Below are 22,239 nucleotides of genomic sequence, written 5' to 3' on the forward strand. Positions count from 1 at the left end.
TGCTTGGTAACCCAGGCACCATCTGTGGGCCTTGAACAGCAGAAGGCACAGGCAAGTGAATGGCAGGTCTGCTGAGGGGGGCCAATGTGGACTCTGCTGCTAACACACCAGGCAGAACAAACTTTGGGTCTGGACTAAGCCCTCCCAGGGGCTGAGGAATTAGGCCCACTGGTAAAGACCTCAGGGTTTGGTGACAAAGGGCAAAATCTCTTTTTATTCTCTCCATCCAGCTTCCCAAGCCCAAAGCCACTGCCCCTGTGAGATTTCCCAGGGCTCAAGTATAGGTGCGGGCAACTGAGATACCCAGAGGATGCCGAGCCCTTTCCAAGTCAGTGTCTTCACCATGGGCCAGCCTACTTGACCGTGGAGTTGGGAAGTCTTTTCTACGTTTAGGAGATCAGTTGAACTTTGTTTCCTTCTTTTGGGCTTGGAGGGCACTGACTTATTGGTGTTCCAGCATTACGGTGCTCCAACCGCTCCACTACAGACTGGAACTTACCCCCTCTGCTGCTAAGCTCTCTGCCTCATTTCCCCAGGATCTGGAGACAGGTTGGAGGGTCTGATATCCTTAAAGACCCCACTCATTCCCCAGCCCTGAGGCACCTTCCCTTGACTCTGTCAGGATTCTCTTCCTTCAACTAGCTGCAGCTTTGCTGATCCCTTCATTCAACAAGTATTTATTGGACGCCTACTGATATGGCATTGTTCTAGTCAATAAGGATCTAACAGGGACCAAAATAAAGACCCTTCCTCCTGACAGGTCTATTCAACTGTCTGTAGAAGTGCAATATGGACCTCAGCTTCTAGCCAGTGCTTTTGCTTGCATGCACATTCCTGAGTGGGGAGAGTAAGGGGCCAGGGGGCCCCACCATGTGGGGGCGGGTGGGGATCGTGCAGAGTGTACTGTAGAGTGAGAGCCGACAAGACAAAGGAGGGCAGAGCAAAATGCTATAAATAAAGAGGGGCTGGAGGGAGGGCAGCTTCACCAAGGTAGACCATATAAGGCCTGGAGAGAAAGGAAGGTGATCTGTCTCTCCTGCCCTGCTCTGCCCTCCCCTCCCCCGGCATGGTGCCCGCTTTGTCTGAGCTCTGTCACCACCCTGATCAAATGTCAGGCCCAAACAGGGGCCATTTGCTGTGACATGCCAGCAGGAGTTCAGAGAAAAAGTTGCTAAAATTACCACCAGGAATGGAGAATGAGGGGGTACACTAGGGCAAGTTAGAATGGACCTCAGTATGGAAAGAGGGAATCCAGAAAGGAACCCCCAACCCCAGAAACAGGAGCAAAAGAGGAGTAGGGAGAGACAGGGGGTTTGGCCCAGGGAGAGGAATGAGGCATCAGTTATTTGAACACATGGGAGAAGGAGCCCACCCTGCGGTGGGGTCCAGTGCTCCTATATGCCTACCCCTAAAATCCTGACCTTGGGGGGACCCCTACCCTGGCTCCACACGAGCCTGGGATTAGGGCCTGAGCTTTGTGCCTGTGTCAGGTTTCCCTTTACAAACAGCTGTTCCTTCTTGTCATTCTTTTGTCTTCCTGCTAGCTTCAAAATCTTTTGTACCCCTCTGTACCCTGCCCCATTCTACTCCAGAGTCTCTGGTTTCTGATAGGCAGTGGACAGCTGGGAAGAGGACATGGGCCAGGGCTGGGGCTGGCTCAGTTTAGTTTGGGGTCTTTGGGAAGCTGGGTCTGGCCTCCAGGGAGTGTTTCCAGGGGTACAACTCCTGAAAAGGAAGGCTTTGTGGGGCATGGCCAAGGCTGGAAGCCTCAGAAGGGAGGCAAGGAACAGCCTGGGGAGCTTTGGGGTCAGTAACAAAGATCCACTTTGAAATCCGTTCTTGTGGGCACCTGGGTGGCTCAGTGGTTGAGCATCTGCCGTGGGCTCAGGTTGTGATCCTGGGGTCCAGGGATTGAGTCCCGTATTGGGCTTCCAGCAAGGAGCCTGCTTCTCCCTCTGCCTATGTCTCTACCTCTCTTTCTGTCTCTCATGAATAAATAAATAAAATCTTAAAAAATAAAAAAAACCCACCTGTACCTGCCATTTCCAGCTGTGTGTTCAACATCAGTCACAACTCACTGAGTCAGTTTTGTCATCTGTAACCCGGGGATGGTCACATTTCCCTTCAGGACTATTAAGTCCCTTAGGGTTTGCACAGGTAAAGGACCCAGCACAGCCCCAGACACATGGTGGCCCCTCATGAAGTGGCAGCTTTTACCATTAGGAATACAGACCTGACTACAAGTGGTAGGACTGGTTACCTTGCCATGGGTCCTCTACATCTTTACATCTCTCTCAGCCTCGTTAAGTCAACTTGGTGCAAGGCCAGGGTGGATCAGAGATCTAGGAATCCTGTGGCCTCTTCCACCCAGATCAGGGCTGCCCTTGGGAACATCATGACCAAGAGGCCACGTGTTCAAGCTGTCCTGGGCTCAGTCCAGGCCTACAGTCAAGCCTTGAAGCCAGGAGAGGCAGCAGTGCCTGACTACTGCCCAAGGGCTTGCCCTCAAGGGAGGTCAATATGTTGAACTGCAGTCCACCAGGAGTCACCCAGGCTCAGTGATGGTATCGGACAAGGATACCTGATGGGAACAGAGGTCCCAAGCTGGAGGCTGCTTGGCCATTCAAACCAACTGTCAGCTACATTGTTTTGTATGTGTCCTGGCTGAGGATCTTAGGGATCCTGGGTGGAACTGCCTGGTGGAGGTGGGCTGGCTCTAGGATTCAGGAGCTGGGTTGTAGAGGGGAGGCAGATTAAATTGAAGCCTTCAGAGATGGAGCTGACCTGGGTTCCTTCAGCAGTCCTACTCATCACTGAATTAGAGCCAGACTTAGGATACTGAGGGGGCTAGACACTTCTGGAAGGAGAATGGCCAGGGTATTGTGATGTGAAACAATTGGGCAAACTGAGAAACAGAATCCCAGAGTTGCCTGCCAGACATTTTGGTGTCTAGAGCTGGAGCCTTACACTGCACTCTCTATGCTGGGCCTCTCCTAGAGCCCCAGCACAAGCCCTGCTCCTTCACCCAAGGACCTCTGCTCTGGTCACAGACACCCCTGGGGCAGTATCCTGTAGCTGCCATGCCTAGATCAGCCCAAGATACGGAAAGACCATGCAATTTACAAGGAGCCGATAGTAATTGCTCAGTGGGGAAGCTGAGTAACCATCTGCCCTCCTTCCCAAGGGGAGAAGGGATTCTCTACTTCATTATTTCTGCTAGAGGCACCACTTTCTTAAGCAGGCCTCCCTGGCCCATCACCTATCTCTCCACCTCTACCCTCAATTATAAACGCAGGTGAGTGCACACAAGCACACATGCCTACGTACATATATACGTATATATCTGTGTATGCATACATTTCTGTACGCACCTATGATACAGAGTCTGAGCTACCTTCTATAGCCAGTCTGAAGACAGAGCACTGGTGTTTGTGAACTTGCCAGGAGTGCCTCCCTTCCAGCCTCCAGCCTGTCTTATCCTTCTTCCCCCCAGCTGGGTCCCAGTCAGTCACTTAATCAGATGCCTTGTTGACTCTGCTGCATGCCCAGTTCTGTGGAGACTACAGAAGGATACATGACATCTGACCCACAGGCATTGCCATCAGCTTGGGAAGCCAGGCAACATACTAGAAACCAAGGGAGAATGGTTCAGGGCTACACGATGTGGCCCAGATCCAGAACAACCTAAGAGCAGAGAAGCTCTTGTTCAGTGTGGGTTGGAACAGTCAAAGGTTTCTAGGAGGGGACCTGAAACAGGCTCCAAGGGAGGGGAGGGCTTTGAGATACACTAGGAATGGGGATGTGGTGTAGGTGATTAAGAATCATAGCATGACCAAAAAGCATGGCAGGCAAAAGGCATGGTGAAGTCAAGAAGACTCAGATGATGTATGCCTGGTTGGACTATGGGGAATCTGGAGATTGAGGTGGGATCATACTCTAGAAGAGGGGAAATGGTTGTTTGTGTGTGGAAAGTCAACATGTGCCAGGCACAACCTGGTGTTTTATACATATTATCTTACACTTGCTTGCCAATTAAATTGCATTTTATGGTTGAGCAACAGGGTTGAGAGAGGCCAAGATGTTTGCTGAAGGTCAAGCAGCAAGTGTGGCACTAGGATTCAAATCTAGGTCTGTCTTGCTACAGGGTGCTTTCTACCAATGCTGCCCTGTTTCCCGGACCAGTAAAGTGGACAATATATAATGAAAAATGACCAAAGCTCTGAATCGGGGATAGTCACTATGACATCATGACAGTAGAATCGGAGGGGCCAAGCAGGAGTATTATTGTGTGCTTTGAGGGAGAAGAGGCTGGAGGCAGGGAGACACAGAGGAGGGGAGAGTAGCAATCAAGGTTGGGAGGAGGGCAGGGCCAGCAAATGTGAAGAGAAAGGGGCAAGGATGGAAGGGTTTCTTTTTTTTTTTTTAAGATTTTATTTATATATTCATGAGCAACACAGAGAGAGAGGCAGAGACACAGGCAGAGGGAGAAGCAGGCTCCATGCAGGGAGCCAGACATGGGACTCGATCCTGGGTCTCCAGGATCATGCCCCGGGCTGCAGGCGGCGCCAAACCGCTGCGCTACCGGGGCTGCCCGATGAAAGGGTTTCTAAGGAAGAAAGAAATGCCTTGCTGAGAGACTGGACACAGGAAAGAAGGAAGACTCATGACCACAAGATGTTGGCAAGGATGGGGGTAGTAGCAACGGGGACAAGCTTTTCCACAGACAGGAGGAAGGACAAAATGTTTGGTGTAGGGGTTTGGAGGGGCAGCTAATGGAGGACGTTTTGCTCTCCTGTAGGAAGCTTGAATAATGGGACTAGGGGTCAGGGCTGGTGCCTGAGACCTACTGCATTGGTGGGGAGGGCACACAGAAGGAGCCATGGGATGGAGACAAGAGGAAAATCTCCAGGAGATACTCATGGTGCAAAGATGGGAGAAGAAAGAGAAGTTCACAGAGAAGGGAGAAGGACATTCAAGAATCAAGGAGTACAGGAGAAGGGCAGTTTCCTAGAAGCCAGAAGTTTCAAGAGGAGCAGGTGGCCACAGTGTCAGATGCCAAAGAAAGGCTGAGTGGCAGGGAGACAGAGATAAGGAACTTGGGTGACATTGGAGCAAGGACCTTCCATAGAGTCACAGGGCAGAGCCAGGCTGCAGGAAGGTATTAGGAAAAGGATGAGCGGCCAGGCAGTGGAGGCAGTGAGTGGCCACCGTGTATTTGAGGAGCTTGGCAGTGAAATAAAAGAGATTAGACAGAAACTAAAAGGGAAGAGGGTCAAGTAACACAGTTAGTTGTGCTTTTAAGATCGGGCAATCCTGGGACGCCTGGGTGGCTCAGCGGTTGAGCATCTGCCTTCGGCTCAGGTCATGATCCCAGATCCTGGGATTGAGTCCCACGTCGGGCTCCCTGCATGGAGCCTGCTTCTCCCTTTGCCTGTGTCTCTGCCTCTCTCTGTGTGTCTCTTATGAATAAATAAATAAAATCTTAAAAACGTTAAAAAAAAAAAAGATTGGGCAATCCTGAACTCATGAAGAGAGGTGATAAGAAATACCCTTATTTTGTTTCCCATTCCCTTTTGCATTTTCCAGTTGTTTTCCTATTCCTGCCTTTCTCTCTCTGGAAGCCTGAGTGGTGGTTTGGGATACCTGGAGAGTTGTGGTACGCACCACCATAAAGCAGGCTTGCAAGCGAAAGGCTCAGCCAACTCCCCCTCACCTCCAAACACACTTCCCAGGAGCTCAGAGCAAAGCTTGGAGCAGCCATGCTGTCATCCTGTGATCCTTACCCACTTGCCTGAGAAAGGTCCTGGCCTCCTGTGGCCCACTATATGAGGACAAAGTAGGGCTGGAGGGCAGGGATCTCACCCTAGAGAGTGAACCAGAAGCACAAGTAGCGCCTGTCATTCAGCTTCTTCTGCTTGCTAATGCCTCACTATTTTTATTTTACCTGGAATGATGATGTTGCCGCTTTGACTGTGCAGGTGCCTCCACCTGCCCCAGCCCATAACCCTGCCAGGGGATTGCTGCTGGTTCCTTGCAGCGGGAGGTAGGGTGGAAGGCTGACCCTTCTATTTAATTCCTGCCCTTTGCTGCACTTGTGGCAAAATCCATACAACTATTAGCAACTGATTAAGAACACAAAGAGATACACACATTACCACATTAAGTGGGTCCTTTCAGCCCTGAGGGCGGGTCGCAAGCAACTTCCCCGGACCTGATTGGGAACAAAGGAGGAGCCCGGGGAGCTGGCTGCTGTTTTCTCCTAAGGGAGTTTTTCAGGGGCAGCAGACAGCCTGACTGCCAGAACACCTCAGAACCACAGACCAGACTGAAGATTGAGAGCTGGTCAGTCTCTTCCACCCTGAAAGCACCAGAGCTGGGATCTTAGCTTCCCTACCAACAGCAAGGAAGGAAAGGCCTTTATCAAACAGGCTGAGGATTTACTAGATCAAAACAGCCTGAACCATTCTGAGCAGGAAGAATGGGGAGGAAGCAAGATGGTGAGGCAGTTGGTTTGTTGGGAGTAGGGGAGAGCCAGAAAAGGGTCCTTTGGGAGCCTGAGTGAGAGGGGCAGACCAGGAGGTACTGTGGGGGGGTAGGGGTAGGGGCCAGCAGAGCTGAGGTTCAGCTGTAGAGTGAATAGGCCAAGAATGCAGAGAGAGTGACAGAGTTGTGTGGCTGTGTGGCTGTGGCTGTGTGTCATGGCGGGGAGGTGACCTTGCCCCAAGGGCAGAGTCTCATAGGTTTGAGAAGTTTGGGCTGGGGGCACAGTTTCCAGCCTGACCTCTCCGAACTTGGGCCCCTTGTTTCTGAGATTACAGCTTGGCTCCCAAGAGCAGCTCCGTGGGCGTGGTGTGAAATACAGCAAAAGGCCCTTTTGTGGTACTGGGTTCCTAAGAATAGCTGTGGCTCGGCTCAGGGAGGTGTCTCCTATGGCCTGTGTGCCCTGAGTCTTGTTCTCAGAGGTATCCCAATGCCTGGTATCTGGTGGTGGTGATTTTTAGTTGTTAGGGGAGTGGAGTCTGTCAGCCCACCCCAATCTCTCTTTTACTTGCACCTGTGCAGCTCAGCTTTGAGGGAGGGCTTAGCAAGGGGACAGAGGCAGAAGGAGAAGCTGGTTCAAATGTGTTAGGAAAGGGGAGACAAAGTCCACCAGCTTAGAAAACAGGTCTGGTGTTTGAAGCTGAAGACAGTGAGGTGCCTGGGAGGAGAGGGGCTGGGAGTGGTGCCCAGAAGTGGGCAAGGAGGATATGTATGAAAGATTTGTGGGAGTGGTGGAAGGAAGCAGATCAAGGCAGAGAAGTAGGGAAAATAGGTGCAGGAGATAGAAAAGGGATGAGGACTGGGGAGGGGCAGAAGAAGACTGGGGCTGGGAGGACAGGATGGGGAGAGAATGGACAGGGGATAACAGAGAAGAGCAGATGGAAAGAGGAGAGAAAGAAGTGGTGAAAGACACTGAGCACTCCTTCAGAGGGACACAGGGCAAAGGAGGGGGTGGTGCCGGTCTTGGAAGAGCTTGGAAAAAAAAAGACTCTGAAAGGCCATTCCTGTGAGATAACAATGCAGTTCAAATCCCTCCCTAATCTCCCCTCCTATTATTAGCCCTGTGTCCTCTCATAGAAGAGGCCACAGGTCCCTGGGTTCTGTCCTTTCCCTCATGCCCTTGGCTAGAATTAGACAGCCGTGCCTGTGTGGTCATCTGTTAACCATGGTCCCTTCTTGGCTTCTGGCAATGTCACTGGGGGAGAGCATGGAGAGATGATGAGAAGGGGAGGGAAGGTCACTGCACATTTTCTGTGGACCAGGCAGCCCCTAGACACTGAAAGGGGTGAAGGGCCAGGTCAGAGGCCTCCTTGTCCTCAAAGAGTTTTCAGATCCATGAACACGTGGCCAACATGATCACAGGTCCAGAGTGACAATAGTTAGCATATGCAAAATAACAGAAAACTTTAGGACATAAGTACAGGAATGGAGAAGTGCTGTCCCTGAAGGCAGAGCAGCAGGGCAGAGGGCAATGAGGGGAGGCCTCTGTGGAAGGTAAGTGCCAGATGGATCCTGAACAGAGGGTTGGGTCTTGAGCAACCACATCCATGGTAACTGGCCAATGCTGCAGGCATTCTGAAGGAAAAAGGGAGACTAAGTCTTCTAGGTTTACCTTTCTGGCCCAGCCTCTAGGGAACAAGGTTTCAGAGCTTAGACAAGGAGTAGAGGCCTCCTGGGGTTTTTAAACAGACTGGTATGTGTTGCTGTTTACTTGAACCTGCTATTTCTTTCTTGCTCAACATGTTCTTTTTATGTGTTCCCTTCCCCTGCCTCTTGTTCCTAAGTCTCCCTAAATGTTGTTCATTGTTTAATATTTTAAATGGCCAGGGACACCTGAGTGGCTCAGCTGTTGAGCTTCTGCCTTCAGCCCTGGGCGTGAACCCGGGGTCTGAGGAGTCCTGCATCGGGCTCCCTGCAGAGAGCCTGCTCCTCCTTCTGTCTGTGTCTCTGCCTCTTTCTGTGTCTTTCATGAATAAATAAATAAAATCTTTTTTAAAAATATTTTAAATGTCTAAAAACTATGTGTATTTTTATCTTGAGCTCTTTCAACTCTGGCAAATTGAAATAAAATAAATACGTGATGAATAATACACCAAAGAAGGTGGACAGCTGCTGTTCTGTGTTCCTCTGAGGGCTCCAACTGCTCCTGCAGGATAAGGGACATAGATGAGATTCCCTGGATCTTATTCAGGGCGAGGGTAGAGGGAGCTCCTCTTCTTCCTTTTCTCTCTTATTCCCTTTCTTTCTCTCACTCCCTCTCTTTGCATTTTTTGCCTTTCTGTATATTCTTTTCTCTTTCAAATCTCTTTTTCTTTCCTCCCTCCCTTCCTCCTCTCCTTTGTCCTTAATATAAAAGAAATGCTCATGACTTTGAATGTTCAAACAGTGCATCTTCTATAGGGCAAAAGGAGCGAAACCTCTTTCCTATTCACAGTCCCATTCCACAAAGGTGACCACGGTTAGTAGTTAGAGGGTATCCATACAGGCCCTTTTATGTGTATGGATAAAATATACATTGAGATTTTTATTTAACTGGGATATACAAAAATTAAATGTTTGTAGTTTTTGGAGGCTTCTGATTCCAGAGGTCTCTTCTCATCTTGCATTTGCATGATTTTTTTCTTTTTTTGCATTTGCATGGTTACCAGAGTCTCCAGAGGCTAACCAGTAATCAGCTCTCAAAAATGAATCAAAATTAATTTTTTTTTCCAAAATGAATTTTAAGGTGACTCAAGGAGGCTGATAAAGGATTTCTAAGAAGATGTCGACAAACATCCTCTTTCTGCCCTGGCTCTTTTTGCCCCTTGGACATTCTCCTTTTAGGAGAGACTAACTTGGACAGAGACTTCTTGGGGGCAGAAGTGATAGCACGCACATGGTGGATTCTCAGGTCATGGGAAATCATCCTAGTATGTAGCAGAAGCTATTATCTGTATCTGTATACAAGACTTGATAATCTCTGATCATTTCTTTGGCAAAGGCAATTCTGAAATGTCTCATGTTTCATGCTCAAAAATTTATCTGGTCATTTTTCTGTTTTAGGCTCTATAACTTATTCTTTAACTCACATTTGTATCTGTCCTTTGTTGTGGAAGTTCTGAGGTGGCCTTTAGCCAAAAGTCAATCAAAAGTTCTGTCCAAGATCCTAATATAGTTGATGATCTGATGCAGCCCTTGAGTCGACAGCTGGTGTAGCATGGATGGCTGCTTTCCTGATGCAAAAGTATAAGCCCAGAAGCATCTGAAATACCCTACTCTCAACTCTCACATTGCTCTGTGCTGCTCCCATGGGCCTCTCATACCCCACTGCAGATGCACTGAGTCTAATACTAGTACTAGTACTAGTACTGCTAATAGTAATACTAATACTGCTTTCTGACTTCCCAGAGACCTACTCTATGCCCTGGCCAATCAAAGGGAAGAAAAATGAGTGAGGGATGGGGGGGCGGGGGGGGGAAGCAGACTTTTTTTTATGAGTCCTAATAGAGCAAGGTTGATAGGTTAAGGTGTTGAAACATGGAACTATCCTGTTGTACAAACAGGGAGTGTGCACAATGGAGGACTGAGATGAGAGGAAGGCTTGAAATCAAGAGAATGGAGGGTGGGAAATGAGAGTGCAGGGAATGGGGTTGATAGCCCCCCCAGGATACAGGTGAGCTGTAAGAAAGCCTAGCCTCTCTGGGGAGTGCCAAGGATCCTGGGGAGGAAGGTAGGAAGGTGCCCTGGCTCACAACTCTGTGTCTATTTTCTCCTCTGCTCTACTTTGTCTCACCTGCAGGTCAGTCCTGTCCCTGATCAGGCCCCACACAGGAGGCATAAAGTGAGCTCCAGCTGGACTTGGAGTTTCAGCATCTAGTTATCCTTGCCCCTGTGCATAGTTCCAGAAACTTAGCCTCTATCTTGTTCCTAAGACTTGGGCCCCACCCTGTGCCCCAGTCTGGTAACTGAGCCCTGGTTGTATTCCCTCTGCCAGAGGCCCTGTCTTGGTAACCCTCTTAGTTTTTCTGGCTCCCATCTACCCAGAGATTAGAGATTAGATTTTTCCCTTAAGCCCCACACGGGAAGCTGGGGGCCCTGTCTCCTGCTAATAAAAGGAGACAACATATCTTAATATCTAAGAACGTAGGTTTTGTAATCAAATAGACTTGTGTTCAAAAACCCTGGTTCTACTATGGACCAGCTGTGTGACTTGGGTGAATTACTTAACCGCTCTGAGGAAAAAAAAATGAGTGTCCTGCAAAGTCTTGTGACTCAAAATGTGATCCATGAACTCATGCATCTGCATCAGTGGGAGCTTGCTGGAACTGTAGATCTCAGGCCCAACACAGGTCTATTGAAACATAATCTGTATTTTAACAAGATACTCCCCCCCAAGTGATTTAATGCACATTGATATTTGAAACCACTAATCCAGAGGAAAGGGCACAGCCTTTGGAACCAGGAAGATCTTGCTTGGAACCTCAGCATTAAACCTCAGTTTTACTGTAACAGGTGGATGGTAACATCTATTCCATACGCTTGGCTTAAGAATCATGTATGTGGAGTTACTTAAAAAATTGAGGTTTCTCAAAAAATTAAAAATAAAACTATGACATGACCCAGTTATCCTACTTTTGAGTATATATCCAAAGGGGATGAAATCACCATCTCAAAGAGATATCTGCCTCCTCTCCCATGCTCATTGGAGCATTATTTACAATTGTCAATCATGGAAACAGCCTAAGTGTCTGTCAATGGATGAATGGATATAGAAAATCTGACTCCACACACAAGGAATATTATTCGGTCTTTAAGAAGAAGGAAATCTTATTATTGTGACAACATGGATGGAACTGGAGGACATTATGATAAGTGAAATAAGTCACAGGATTTCACTCATATGTGGAATAAGTACATGTGGAAATAAGTGCATGATTTCACTCGTATGTGGAATCTAAAAGGTTGAAGTCTCAGAAACAGAGTAGAATGGTGCTTACCAACCTCTGAGGGAAGTGTTCAAAGGGTACAAAATTTCAGACATGCAAAATGTATATATTCGGGTGATCTGATGTATATCGCAGTGTCTATAGTTAACAATACTGTATTGTGTACTTGAAATTTGCTGAGAGTACATCTTAATTGTTCTTAACACCACCTCCAAAAGAAAAAGGTAATTATATTAGGTGATAGATTTGTTAATTAGCTTGATTGTGGTAATCATTTCACAATGTATATATGTATCAAAACATCGTATAGTACATCTTAAATACACACAATTTTTATTTGTCAACTACACCTCAAGAAAGCTAAGGGAAAAGAAAACAAGTTATAAGCACAGCTGCCAACAAACAGCAAATGTTCAGTGAGTGTTATCTATTTTTTTCTTTTTTCTTTTTTTTTTTTAGATTTTATTTATTTATTTGAGAGGGAAAGGGCACAAGCAGGGGGAGCAACAGAGAGGATGGAGAAGTAGGTTCCCTATGGAGCAGCAGCAAGCTGCTGATGTGGGGCTGGACCCCAGGATCCCGGGATTATGACCTGAGCCACAGGCAGATGCTTAATTGACTGAGTCACTCAGGTGCCCTGAGTGATATCTATCCTTACAACTAGTCTGCTTAGCTTTCCAAACCTGTTCTAGTGTCCCCTTGTTAGAACATCTTCCTGACTATTTAACAGACATACTCGTTTTATCAGCTGCCGAGCCAGTCTGGACTTCCTTCTAGCATCCACAGTGACAACATTCTCCAAGATCTACCCCATTTCAGTAGGTCCCATCTAGTAATTCTTAGTTCCTTGCAGTCTACCTGTTCAGTTGTGCCCCTTTTCATACCTGCATAATTGCAACAGCACCTTGATTAGTCTTCCAACTGTTCATTGCACCAAATGGCTGGCAGACTCCATTTTCTAAAGTACCATTTCTTACTTATCTGTCATTTGTAGAAACTTCTAGGGCTCCATGTTGTCTCTGAGACAAAGCCTAGGGTCCTCTGGCTGACATTTAAAGACACTTCATAACCTGGTCACAGCTTATCCCTTCACAGGTTGGACTGGACTACGTATAGCTCCCTTATCCCAGGATGGGTTTTCCTATCTTCCTGACTTGGTCAGGACTCTTTCTGTCTGCCCCTCTAGGCACAACGCAGGCCCTCCTCACTCCTCCTAGTCATCACATAGCATAGACCACAGCATGAACTACCAGTACAGATAAAGCTCTCTGAGAGGTAAAGATCTATATCTTCTGCCCTGCTGTAAGATTCAGTTTTATGCATCACAGTTAACATGTCAACCGACCCTTCCAGGCCCCCTTGGCCCTACCCTGTCTATGATGCTGTGCTGTGAGATGTAGTCGGTCACCCCTGTAACCCATCCTTAGCCATGTTTGGGAATCCATGTCTTTAATGGTTTGTTGGTTGTCATCACAACTTTGTTGAGCAGAGGTTTTTTTTTAGCTCTTGCAGTTAAGTACTCCTCTATCGTAGTTGGTGTTAGTGTTAATTCAGTTTGTCTCTAAGTAGTTACAGGAGAGTGGTGCCTGAGTGGCTTGGTTGGTAAAACAGCTGCCTTTGGCTCAGACCTTGATTCCAGAGTCCCAGGATCAAGCCCTGCATGGGGCTCCCTGCTCCATGGGGAGCCTGCTTCTCCCTCTCCCTCTGCTGTTTCCCCCACTTGTGCTCTCTGGTTCTCTCTCTGCATCAAATAAATAAAATAAAAATATTTTTTAAAAAGTTACAGAAGAGATACATCATCTGTTCATGCTTTTGTGAAGTGAATTAAACAAGCCTTCTGTATTAAATAAAGGTCTCTTCAGGATGCCTGGGTGGCTCAGTGGTTGAGTGTCTGCCTTCGGCTCAGGGTGTGATCCTGGGGTCCTGGGCTTGAGTCCCGCATTGGGCTCTTTGCAGGGAGCTTGCTTCTCCCTCTTCCTGTGTCTCTGCCTCTCTCTCTGTCTCATGAATAAGTAAATAAAATCTTAAAAAAAAAATGACACCCAAGGTTTCCTATCCAATCACATTAACTATTTTTATTTCTCTACTTCTTTCCAAGTAGAGAACGTGTGTGTGTGAGAGATATTTTTCTCTGTGTGTACATACTATATACAAACTTATGTTCTATCAGTGAGCATTCTGTGTTTCTACAATCTTAGATTTTATCATATTTATGACTGTAGATATTCCACTAATATCTGTAAAATGAGGACAAAAACATTATTGCCAATCTTATGGGTTTGCTGTGAGGATTAAGTAAGTTCAGTGATACCTCAAACATGGCCATGCTGCAGAATCACATGGAAGGCTTGTTGAAACACAGTTTCTTAGGTCCCAGCCTCAGAGATCCTCAAAGATTCCAATTCCATAGGTTAGGTGGGGTACCCAAATTTGCATATCTGATGCTACTGGTTTGAGGATAACACTTTGAAAACCACTGAATTAATACATGTAAGTGTTCAGAATAGTGCTTGGCATATAAAGGAAGCTACATATCAATAAATGGAGCTATGGGGCTATTTTTTAAATTTCTGAGAATATGAAAATTTACTTATTGAATATTTAGATTGTTTATATATTTTTTAAAATATTTTATTTATTTATTCATGAGAGACACAGAGAGAGAGAGGCAGAGACACAGGCAGAGGGAGAAGCAGGCTCCATGCAGGGAGCCCAATGTGGGACTCAATCCCGGAACTCCGGGATCATGCCCTAGGCCGAAGGCAGGCACTAAAACACTGAGCCACCCAGGTGTTCCGTGATTGTTTATATTTTTTATAACGTCTTTATTTTTATTTTTTTTTAAGATTTTATTTTTATTTATTCATAGAGACAGAGAGAGAGAGAGAGGCAGAGACACAGGCAGAGGGAGAAGCAGTCATCATACAGAGAGCCCGACGTGGGACTCGATCCAGGGCCTCCAGGATCACGCCCTGGGCTGCAGGCGGTGCTAAACCGCTGCACCACCAGGGCTGCCCTATAACATCTTTATTGAGATATAATTCATATGCTACAAAATGCACCCTTTTACAGTGTACAATTCACTAGTTTTTAGTGTACTTGGAGTTGTATGACCATCACCTTTAATTTTGGTACATTTCATCACCCCAAAAAGAAATCTCATACCTACTGACAGTCACTCTCCAACACCCTTTGTAGTTTTTTTAACTTATAATGTTTTATAACATATAATAAACATATATGTATACATATACACATGTAAACACATATACATGTATAAATATTTACTTTGTCTTTTGAATGATTTTGTCAAATGCTAAGAGATAGATTTCTGAGTCAATGTTTATGAGTACTTTTATGTATAGTGTAATGATTAATTTTATGTGTAAATCTGACTGAGTCACAAGGTGCTCAAATATTTGGTTAAATATTATTTCTGGGGGGATCCCTGGGTGGCTCAGTGGTTTGGCGCCTGCCTTTGGCCCAGGGCGTGATCCTGGAGTCCCGGGATCGAGTCCCACATCAGGCTCCCGGCATGGAGCCTGCTTCTCCCTCCTCCTGTGTCTCTGCCTCTCTCTCTCTCTCTCTCTCTCTCTCTCTCATAAATAAATAAATAAAATTTAAAAAAAATATTATTTCTGGGTATGTCTGTGAGGGTGTTTCCAGATGAGATTAACATTTGAATCAGTAGACTGAGTAATGTAGGTTGCCCCCCCCAATGTGGATAGGCCTCATCCAATCTATTGAGTCCCAGAACAGGACAAATAGGTGGAGGAAGGGATGTTGATCTTATGTCCTCGGACTAGGACTTACACCATTGACTCTCCATGGCTTTTAGATCTTTGGATTAGGGCTGCTACTGAACCACCAGCATTCCTGGGTTTCCAGCTTACAAACAACAGATTGTGGAACTTCTTAGCCTCCATAATTGTGTGAGCTAATTTCTTATAATATCTCCTATTGGCTTTGTTTCTGGAGATCCCTGACCAATATATATAGCTACTTGTTTAATATATTCACAAATATTCCCCTTCCCCCTCTGCTAATGCTTTTTATTTTTAGCATGTTGCTCATTTTATACTCTGTTTTGATTTTCTTAAGTTTGTTTTACCAGACTGTAAGGTTTTTGGGGTCAGAGACTGTAATATTTTCATCTTTGTGTCCCCAGAGCTTTACTGTTCAGTGCAGTAGCTACCAGCCAAATGTGGTTATTAAAGTCTTGAAATGTGTTTAGAACAACTGAGACACTGAATTTTAATTAAAATTTAAAACTAAACCTGATCAATTGATTGTCAACAAAAATTCCAAAGCAACTGGAGGAAAATGTCTTTTCAACAAATCATGCTGAAAATCTACATGCAAAAAGATAAATTTAGATCCTTAACCTCACACCATACACAAAAATAATTTAAAATGAGCAATAGGCCTAAATTTGAGATTCCACACTATAAAACTTTTAGGAGAAAACACAGGGAAAGTCTTTGGTTAGGCACAAATTCTTACATATGATACTAAAAGCACAATCCATAAGAGAAAAATTGATAAATTGGACTTCATAAAAATTAAAAACTTTTGTACCTAAAAGAACCATTAAGAAAATTATAATTTAAGCCTCAGACTTGGAGAAATACCTGCAAATCATGTTTCTGATTAAGGACTTGTGTTAAGAATATATAAAGAAACTTTACAACTCAATAAGAAGACAACTGAATTTTAACATGGTCAAAATTTTTTTTTTTGTCAAAAGATTTAAAAAGGCATTTCAACAAAGACATACAAATGGCTAATAAATAAGCATATGAAAAGATACTAAAATAAAATTTATTTTTTTAAAAAAGATTTTATTTATTTATTCATGAGAGACACAGAAGGAGAGAGAGGCGGAGACACAGGCAGAGGGAGAAGCAGGGTCCAAGCGGGGAGCCTGATGTGAGATGAGATCCCAAGTCTCCAGGATCACTCCCTAGGCTGAAGGCTGCACTAAACCACTGAGCCACCAGGGCTCTCCTCAAATTAAATTTAAATTAAAACCTCTATGAGATACCATTTCACATCCACACTTCACACCCATTAAAATGGCCATACTAAAAAAGACAGACAATAAGAAGTTTGGAAAACATGTGGAGAAACCGGAACCCTCGAACATTGCTGGTGGGAATGTAAAATGGCATTGCTACTTTAGAAAATTGTTCGAAAGTTTCTTAAAAAGGTAAATATACATGTATCAGATGACCTGGCCATACTTCTAATTACCCAATGGAAATGGAAGTATATATCCACATAAACACTTGCATAAACATGTTCATAGCAGCATTATTCATTATAGCCCCAAAGTGGAAATAATCCAGATGTTCATTATTTGATGAATGGATAAATAAGATGTGTATATCTACATAAGGGAATATTATTCAGCAATAAAAAGAAATGAAGTAGGGGCAGCCCTGGTGGCACTGCGGTTTAGCACTGCCTGCAGCCCAGGGCATGATCCTGGAGACCCAGGATCGAGTCCCACGTCGGGCTCCCTGCGTAGAGCCTGCTTCTCCCTCTGCCTGTGTTTCTGCCTCTCTCTCTGTGTCTCTCATGAATAAATAAAATATTTAAAAAAAGAAAGAAATGAAGTATTGATATATGCTAAAATATGGATGAAACTCAGAATCATTATGCTTAGTGCAAGAAGCCAGATGAACAAGTCTACATACTATATGATTTCATATATATGAAATGTATAGTTAAGGAAAATCTATAAAGAAAGAAAGCAGTGATTGCCTAAGGCTATAAACAGGAATGATGATAAACTGCAAATGGGCATGAAAGATCCCTTTGGAATGATGGGAATGTTCTAAATTGGGTTGTGGTGATAATTGTACAACTCTGTAAATTTTCTTTAAAAGTTATTGAATTACACACTTAAAACAGGTGAATTTTATGGTATATAAATTATACCTCAAAAAAACTCTTTTTAAAAAACTAAAGCAGTGTAGACAGCTTTTTTTTTTTTTAGACAGCTTTTCTACAAAATACAGCTTTGTTCTTTTGTTTAGTTTTAATTTAAATTGCAGTTACTTAACAGACAGTGTAATATTAGTTTCAGGTGTACAATATAGGTATACAACACTTCCATACAACACCTGATGCTCATCACAAGTCCACTCCTTAATCCCCATCCTCTATTTAATCCACTCCCCCACCCAACCATCTCCTCTCTGGTGACCATCAGTTAGTTCTCTATAGTTAAAAGTTTGTTTCTTGGTTTGCCTCTCTCTCTCTCTCTCTCTTTTCCCTTTGCTCATTTGTATTGTTTCTTAAACTCCACATATGAGTGAAACCATACGGTATTTGTCTTTCTCTGACTTATTTTCCTTAGCATTATACTCTTCAGCTCCACCCATCATCAGTCAGTGAACACTTAGACTTTTTCCATAATTTGGCTATTGTAGATAGTGCTGCTATAGATATTAGGGTGCATGTATCCCTCTGAATTAGCATTTTTATATTCTTTGGGTAAATACCTAGCAGTGCAATTGTTGGATGGTAAGGTAGTTCTATTTTTAACTTTTTGAGGAAAATCCATAATATTTTCCATAATGGCTATACCAATTTTCAATATGGCTTTATTCTTTTGGTAGGATTATTTTAACTAGTAAACATAAGATATTGTTATACTGTAGTATACATATTAAGAGCATGTGTTATGTCCAGTATTTATCCCTAAACACACCGCCAACCTAATTGGTGTCAAAAGACTGATTTGTTCAATCAAATTGATGTAACTTTATAACGTGTTTGAGTATTTTATGCAGACGGCACAAGTTACAGTGATGTCTATGTAGATCATAGGTGGTAACTAAATTTTAGTACTTATTTAGTTAAAATACAAATCACTTTTCTAGTTGAAAGATAAGCATGGACAACATTTTTAAGTTTAAAATGAAGGCATATTGCTGATGAAGAATCTGGTGAGGGGACTTTTTTTAAAAGATTTTATTTTACTTATTCATGAGAGATATATAGAGAGAGGCAGAGACACAGGCAGAGGAAGAAGCAGGCTCTATGCAGGGAGCCTGATGTGGGACTCGATCCCAGGACTGCGGGATCACACCCTGAGTCAAAGACAGGTGCTCAACCACTGAGCCACCCAGGCGTCCCAAGGGTACTTTATTTACAACATGTAAATAGCTTGTAAGTCATCTCTCCCATCCTAACAACAAGAAAAAGGCTGACCCGAATAACTACAAACTTTTAGTTCCATCAGAGAATTGAGGTCACATAACAAACTGCCACCCTAAAAACTGGAGAGGTAGGTGAATACAGACAAAAGTCAGGAGCTGCTGGAGCCAATAACTGATAGGAACACTCCAATGATAACTGAAGACTTGCCAGAGGCTGAGTGTGGGTAGTTGGAGAGTTAATAACTCCTAAGAGTCCAGTCTAAGGTGAGCTCCTGACTTTTGTGGAGTTTACATCCAGGAGCCCCACAAGGTTCTCATGGTGAAGGCTAGAGAAAAATTCCCTCATGTTTGGCCAAGGGAAGGTAATGTAATGATTTTTAAATAAGCTCAGAGGTTTCTCCATAACAAAAGCCTATCCAGCAAGGAAAAAGCCTTCACCAAAGCCATACATGACTTTGGGGCAGGGGGATTACCCAACTCCAAGACTCCTCCAGTCTTCCTGTCTCACGTAAGGGGGAAAAAACCTGAGAGGCACTCATGAAGGTCACAGCCCAGGGACATAGGCCCACTAGAATACTGAGATCCAATCATAGGATGATAGGATGCTTTCCCTTTCACCTTATCACCATATCAATAGGACTCCTATGTAATAACAGTGGGTTATAGCTGAAAGAATTGAAAGGCTTGGATTCTGTTTAAGAAGGAGTTTCAAGGGAAACCCAAGACAATGGAGGAGACAAAAAGGACATCAGAGGAAATTGAAATCTCTGACACCTACAGCTATAGCAAACAGTAAACACAGCCTAACTCCTAGCCAGATAAGCATAAAATCTCATATGAAAGACCTATCCACCTCAGTTCCTATTATCCAGTACATCGTTACCTGTTTTTAAGAAAAAATTACAAGTCATGCTAAAAAGCTAACAAAAAATGACCCCCCAAATCTGAGGAGACAAAGCAACATGAGAACCAGATTCATACATGGCAGGGAACATACATGTTCCCAGGATTTTGTTTTAATCAGGTATGGTAAGAGGACAGAGTAAATGGCCTTGAAAGAAGAGTTCATTACTCACAATCCCTGAGAAGAGGGGACATGCTATGAGACACAGGGCCACACAGGGGAGCACCAGAGCCAGTCAGGAGGCAAAAGGACAAAAGAAAGCATGAACACAATCCTTTATTGTATCTTCTGTGGTAAATGCAAGACAGGACAGGGCAAACATCTTAGGATTGGTTAATTTGAATGATTTGTAGTGAGCTTTTGGTTATAGTGGTGGTCTCTAGTTGTCTATGTACCTGTCCCTGGGGTCACTTAGAGCAGGAGAAATATTGGCTTGATATTAAGAGATAAAGGAGATGGATGGAGACATGGACTTTGGATTGAGTGGTTTGCATAAGAAAGGTGGGTTTAGCGGATCCCCGGGTGGCTCAGCGGTTTAGCACCTGCCTTTGGCCCAGGGGGCAATCCTGGAGTCCTGCGTGGAGTCCCGGGTCGGGCTCACTGCATGGAACCTGCTTTTCCCTCTGCCTGTGTCTCTGCATCTCTCTCTCTCTCTCTCTCATAAATAAATAAATCTAAAAAAAGAAAGAAAGAAAGAAAGAAAGAAAGAAAGAAAGAAAGAAAGGAAGGAAGGAAGGAAGGAAGGAAGGAAGGAAGGAAGGAAGGAAGGGGAAGGGAAGGGGAAGGGGAAGGGAAGGGGAAGGGGAAGGGGAAGGAGAAGGGGAAGGGAAGGGAAGGGAGGAAGGTGAGTTTAGGGCAGCCCCGGTGGCTCAGCGGTTTAGCGCCACCTTCAGTCCAGGGCATGATCCTGGAGACCCGGGGTCGAGTACCGCGTTGGGCTCCCTGCACGTGAAGCCTGCTCCTCTCTCTGCCTTTGTCTCTTTCTCTGTGTTTCTCATGAATAAATAAATAAAATCTTTTTAAAAATTAAAAAAAAAAGAAAGGTAGGTTTACCTTTAGAATTTAGCTAGCTCAGGGAAGGGCTTTCCAGGATTAACAAGGCCCCTATGATGTCAAAGCATCATAATATATAGAAAATTTAAAACATGATTAATGTATTATTGGACTGGGATTTTATTTTTTATTTATTAATTTAATTTTTTATTTAAAAATTTTTAAGAGAGAGAGAGCGTATGCACAAGTGGACAGAGGGGCAAAGGGAGAGGAAGAAGCAGACTGCTGGCTGAGCAGAAAGCCCAATGCAGAGCTCCATCCCAGGCGTCTGGGATCATGACCTGAGAGACACCCAACTGACTGAACCACTCAGGTGCCCTTGGACAGGGAGTTTGAAATAACTATGATTAATATGCTAATGGCTCTAATAAAAAAAAAAGTGTACAACATGCTAGAATAGATGGGTAATGTAGAGATGGAGACTCTAGAAAAGAATAAAAAAGAAATGTTAGAAGTAAAAAATGCTAACAAAAAGTAACAATACCTTGGATGGTTTTATCAGTAGACTATACAAAGGTCGATGAAAGAATCAGTAAGCTTGTAGAAATGTCAATAGTAGCTTCTTAAACTAAAATACAAAGAGAAAAAAGAAATGAAAAAAAAAGGAACAGAATATCCAATAACTGTGGCACAATTTCAGAAGTTGTAACACACGCATAATGGGAATGCCAAAAGTAGAAAAAACAGATAAAGGAGAATAAGTACTTGACATAATAATGGCTGAAAATTTTCCAGAATTAATGACAGAAACCAAACCAAACCTGACACTTAGAAAGATTAGAAAACACCAAGCAGGGCAGCCCCGCGGGCGCAGCGGTTTAGCGCCCCCTGCAGCCCAGGGCGTGATCCTGGAGACCCTGGATCAAGTCCCACCTCAGGCTCTCTGCAGGGAGCCTGCTTCTCCCTCTGCCTGTGTCTCTGCCTCTCATTCTCTCTCTGTGTCTCTATGAATAAATAAAATCTTTAAAAAAAAAAAGAAAGAAAACACCAAGCAGGATACATACCAAATAAACAAAAAACCTCAAAGATAGAAAAACAAACAAACAAAAAAGAAAGAAAAACAAAAAACCCCTATACCTAGACATATCATATTCGAACTGCAAAAACCAAAGAGAAAAATTCTGAAAGAAGTCAGAGCAAAAAAAAATACATGTCCTTTTATCTAGAGGAATGGACAGGAATGACAGTGCATGCAAATATTAATGACTGACAGTTTATGAAATTGCTGAAAGAAATAGAAAACAATAAATTTAATGATGTGTTCTTTACCAATACGTGTTGGTTGAGTCTTGGAAAATTTTTACAAAGACTTACTTCAGGGCAGCCAGGGTGGCTCAGTGGTTTAGGGCTGCCTTCCGCTCAGAGTGTGATCCTGGAGACCTGGGATTGAGTCCTATGGGGAGCCCGCTTCTGCCTCTGCCTGTGTCTCTGCTTCTCATTCAGTCATGAAGAAAAAAAAAAAAAAAAGACGTACTTCACTGTTAACTCCAAGATTTTCTTACGAAAGAATGATTGGCAAGTAATTAATAATCAAAACAAAACAGTATATTTGTTTCCTCACTGACATCACAATGCATATGAACAGATTAGTTTCAAGTTCAAGGAAAGGAAAAGCTTATTTGTGACCTAACAAGTATGAGAATTTATG

At 44.1% G+C, this 22,239-nt stretch overlaps 1 long non-coding RNA gene across 1 annotated transcript; it reads right to left on the bottom strand.

Annotated features, from left to right (window-relative positions):
• Nucleotides 1–19,794: 19,794 nt before the first annotated feature.
• LOC144320314 (uncharacterized) lies at nt 19,795–22,037 on the bottom strand. The gene is made up of 3 exons (XR_013385841.1): nt 21,906–22,037; nt 21,061–21,159; nt 19,795–20,193 (listed from the first exon to the last, which is right to left on the bottom strand). It is a non-coding gene; the product is annotated as an uncharacterized LOC144320314 (long non-coding RNA).
• Between the last annotated feature and the right edge of the window lie 202 nt (nt 22,038–22,239).

Source organism: Canis aureus, chromosome 9, assembly GCF_053574225.1.
Source record: "Canis aureus isolate CA01 chromosome 9, VMU_Caureus_v.1.0, whole genome shotgun sequence".
In the NCBI taxonomy this organism is placed as follows: Eukaryota; Metazoa; Chordata; class Mammalia; order Carnivora; family Canidae; genus Canis; species Canis aureus.